The sequence below is a fragment of the Mus caroli genome, unplaced genomic scaffold (assembly GCF_978045245.1).
Source record: "Mus caroli unplaced genomic scaffold, Mus_caroli_1 scaffold_8, whole genome shotgun sequence".
Lineage (NCBI taxonomy): Eukaryota > Metazoa > Chordata > Mammalia > Rodentia > Muridae > Mus > Mus caroli.
In genome coordinates, this window is record NW_028227263.1 from 141,973,324 (window position 1) to 141,977,914 (window position 4,591).

The following is a 4,591-nucleotide window of genomic DNA, read 5'->3' on the forward strand; positions in this document are numbered from 1 at the left end:
AGCTGCTATATTTCTATCCAACAGTTATTCCCAACCTGTAGGAAACAGCTACATTACAAGCTGACAAAAGCATGGTATGTTAGAAATATTCTCATTGTTCCTGAAGTGTACACTCACAGACAGAGAGAAGATGTACTGTCTAGATTAATCCAAGTCCACAGCTTCCCTGTTAGCTCTTCTCACTTGGCCTGGAGCAAGGGCGATGGTGTGGGGAGAAGATACTGTTTGCACAGAGCAATATTTCATGATCTATTTGGATCTTACCCTTGTCGTTAGCTCTGTCACCTCCTGCTAAATTCTGAGTCCTTCCCTGGATAGGCCCTATGTCTTGATGCTTCTTCCCCTTGTGGATGCAGCCTCAAAAGAGTGGCTTTCCTGGTTGCTGTCCACAGTGCTGATTGCGATGTTGGCATTCTGCTCTGGGTTCAGCACCATGGTCAGAATCTACAGGCTCATGCTGCTGCTTCCAAGTTCTTTCATCTCAGTTGGAAAGTGCACATAGGCTAAACCAGGTACTTCTCACTACTTTTAGGTCTTCCTAAAGGACTTTCATAAGAAATATGCAGTTGGGTTGAAAATAAAGCTCAGTTGTCATAGTGCCTACCTACTGTGCATGGATTCTGGGGTTCTAGCCTCAGCATCACAGAAATTGGTCATGGTAGTAATCTCAGCACTCAAAAAGTAGAAGTGAGAGAATTAGAAGTTCATGATCACCTTAAACAACTACATAGTTACTTGAATGTCAGTCTGGGTTAAATAAGACCTTAAAAGGAAGGAGAGAGGGGGGGAGAAAGAGAAAGAGGAAGAAAGAGAGAGCAAGATCATGAGTGTGTGTGTGTGTCATATATATATTTATTTTTATGTATGCATATATACAAAACAAATAAATGTGATCAAAAAGTTTAAATGAATAAAGGGAGAGAAGAGACAGGAAAATAAGTCAATTCCAGAGGTACTCATGCTAAATCTGTTTGTAAGGTCTGAGATCCAAGAATCAGAAGAAACTTAGGCAAATGAATATTACCTTCCACTGTGGATGTGGTAAGCAAAAGGTTCCTGCACAAAATTCTCCAAGGTACAAAAAGTATTTGGAATGGACAAGATAAAGCTCAATAAAGGGAGAATGGGTACAAAAGAGTGAATCCAAACATATCTGGAATCACTGCTCTCATACTTTTTCTCTTTTCTTTTCTTTTCTTTTCTTTTCTTTTCTTTTCTTTTCTTTTCTTTTTTTCTTTTCCTTTCCTTTATTTCTTTTTTTCTTTTTTCCTTTTTCTCTTCCATCTCTTTCCTTTCTTTCTTTCTTTCTTTCTTTCTTTCTTTCTTTCTTTCTTCCTTCCTTCCTTTCTTTCTTTCTTTCTTTCTTCCTTCCTTCCTTTATTTTGTTTTTTTGAAGCTGACCAAAAACCTTTATTCTAGTCTTCCATGATTATTAAACCACCTATGCATAATGATCCTTTTATCTCTGCCCAAACATCATCAGCTACGTCCAGGCTTGAATTGGAAGACAGACTCAAGTAATGGAAGAGTTTGTGGAAAATGTTATCCAAGAGAGCTCTGCTTCTTCCATCTTGGGTAAAAGAACTCATTGACTTTGAGGGCAAAAAAAGACGTGGCTCAAATTTTCAACAATATTCTCAGAAGACAAATTGGTACAAGAACTCCTACTGTTGAATACATCTGCACCCAACAGAATATTTGTTCATGTTATTGAAAGGGTATGAATCTCTAGAAATTGCTCTTAATTGTGGGATAATGTTAAGAGAATGCATCAGATATGAACCGCTTGCAAAAATCATTTTGTGGTCGGAACAGTTTTATGAGTTCTTCAGATATGGTGATATTTGATATAGCTCCAGATGCATTTGCTAATTTCAAGAATTTCCTTACAAGACATAAATTGCTCAGTGCAGAATGTTTGGAACAACATTATGAAAGACTTTTCAGTGAATATGAAAAGCTATTTCATTCAGAAAATTATGTGACAAAGAGACAGTCACTGAACCTTCTGGGTGAGCTGCTGTCAGACAGACACAACTTCACTATTATGGCAAAATACATCAGTAAGCCTGAGAACCTCAAGCTAACAATGAACCTCCTCCGAGACAAGAGCCACAACATCCAGTTTGAGGCCTTTCACATGTTCAAGGTGTTTGTAAGCAACCCCAATAAGACACAACCCATCCTAGACATTCTCTGCAAGAACCAGACCAAACTCAAGTTCCTCAGCCAGGTTCAGAATGACAGGAGCGAGGATGAGCAGTTCGATGATGAGAAGACCTACTTATTCAAGCAGATCAGGGATATGAAGAGAGCCGCCCAGCAAGAAGCCTAGTGTCTAGTCAACCCCGGTCCCATCCAAGCTCAGCATTTGCGGTTAGCTCCTCTGCATCAGGCACTTCCATCGATTCATGGGGAGCACTACTGCTAATCTGCTGTTAAGTGAACGGCTTTTCATTTTACCTTTTTGTTTTTCAGTCCAGACTGGAAAACCATAGCTGCTGCTGCTTGCACATTGGAGTGCACATGGTCCTTCTTTCCCTTGATCTCTCTGTCATTTCAGAACTCACAGACACCATTTGCTACAGGAGTTCTGAACATGGCTGGGTTCACGAAAGCAAATGTACAGTGAGTGTGGTCTAGGGAAAAGACGGTGATAATATCACTGACCCCTGCCTGTCTGTTGGCACTTCTCTCTGCCAATCTGTGCAGTATAGCACGGGTATACCCACCCATCTCTGCTGAAGGAAGATGATGCATACAGGGATTGTTGGAGATCAGAAGGGAGAACTGTATCCAGTGTGAGCTTTGGGGAGTATCAATAAATTGATACTGAAGCTTAGCAACTTGTCAAGTGTGGAGCTTCATAAGGTCATAAGAAAGTGTACATATGCTTTTTCACAGCTTTCTAGAACTTTTTGACATTTGATTTTCTTGAAACTTATAAACCTGGATATGCTAAAGGGTGTTTGTTCATTTTACTTTTGAAGATGTTTTAAAACAGTAGAGCTAGGGGCTGGTGAGATGGCGCAGAGGTTAAGAGCGCCGATTGCTCTTCCAAAGGTCCTGAGTTCAAATCCCAGCAACCACATGGTGGCTCACAACCATCTGTAACGAAATCTGATGCCATCTTCTGGAGTGTCTGAAGACAGTTACAGTGTACTTACCTATAATAAATAAATAAATATTTTTTTTAAAAAGTAGAGCTAGCAGCAATACCTTATGTTTCATTTCAACACTGTTTATAGGTTTCTTTTGTATATAATTCTTAGAATGCTCATTTCTTTTAAATCGTTTAATTTGTCCAGCAAAGGGATGTTATTGTAGTAGTATGTAACTATTACCTGAGTTTTGCAAAAGAAAAAAAGAAAGAAAGAAAGAAAGAAAGAAAGAAAGAAAGAAAGAAAGAAAGAAAGCTCATATGTAATTGAAATACTTGAGATTACATAAAAATGCTGATTTTATTTTTTTAAGATTTATTTATTATTATATCTAAGTACACTGTAGCTGTCTTCAGACACACCAGAAGAGGGCATCAGATCTATTAAGGATGGTTGTGAGCCACCATTTGGTTGCTGGGATTTGAACTCCTGACCTTTGGAAAAGCAGTCAGTGCTCTCACCCGCTGAGCCATCTCTCCAGCCGAAAATGCTGATTTTAACATTTAAGGATCACAGCATTAAAAGAAAAAGAACCAATCCCTTGTATTCAGTTACCCAATGGGGCACTGGTGGCAGACAGAACTACATATGTGGAACTCGGTCTGCTACATATTCTTGCCATAGCCTTATTCATTTAAAAATGAGTCCCAGGATTACAATATCTATGAATGGTACAGATTGTGCTAAATAATGCTGGGGTTTTTTTTGAGGGAACCTCCTGGAGAGCACCCTTTCTTCTTAGAGTAAGTAATATCCAGTACAATAACCATGAAACTGAGTAATTAAAACTTTGGTTTCTCCGGGCTGGTGAGATGGCTCAGTGGGTAAGAGCACCCGACTGCTCTTCCAAAGGTCCAGAGTTCAAATCCCAGCAACCACATGGTGGCTAACAACCATCCGTAGCGAGATCTGGCGCCCTCTTCTGGAGTGTCTGAGGACAGCTACAGTGTACTTGCATATAATAAATAAATAAATCTTTAAAAAAAAAAAAAAAGAAAAAACTTTGGTTTCTCTAGGGAAAAAAGAGCTAGCCAGGCGGTGGTGGCACAAGCCTTTAATCCCAGCACTTGGGAGGCAGAGACAGGCAAATTTCTGAGTTCGAGGCCAGCCTGGTCTAAAAAGTGAGTTCCAGGACAGCCAGGGCTACACAGAGAAACCCTGTCTCGAAAAGCCAAAAAAAAAAAAAAAAAAAAAAAGAGCCCTGGTTCTGATGTCCTCAGGGAGATGGATGGATTTAATGTCCTTTTCCTTAATGCTGCAAATTATCATTAATTATAAGTAATGATTTTACAGCATTTTCTGTAACTGTGACCACAGCAGAACAATGTCTCCTAGACTGTATCTAAATAAAGTTACTGGAATGGTGTCTGTCTTGTCTTAGTGACACATGGATCACAACTAACAACTTCAAATTAGAGTTTGCCCGATCC

At 39.5% G+C, this 4,591-nt stretch overlaps 1 pseudogene; it reads left to right on the forward strand.

Moving 5' to 3' along the window:
- Positions 1-1,590: 1,590 nt before the first annotated feature.
- LOC110299302 (calcium-binding protein 39 pseudogene) lies at positions 1,591-2,335 on the forward strand (annotated as a pseudogene).
- Positions 2,336-4,591: the final 2,256 nt, after the last annotated feature.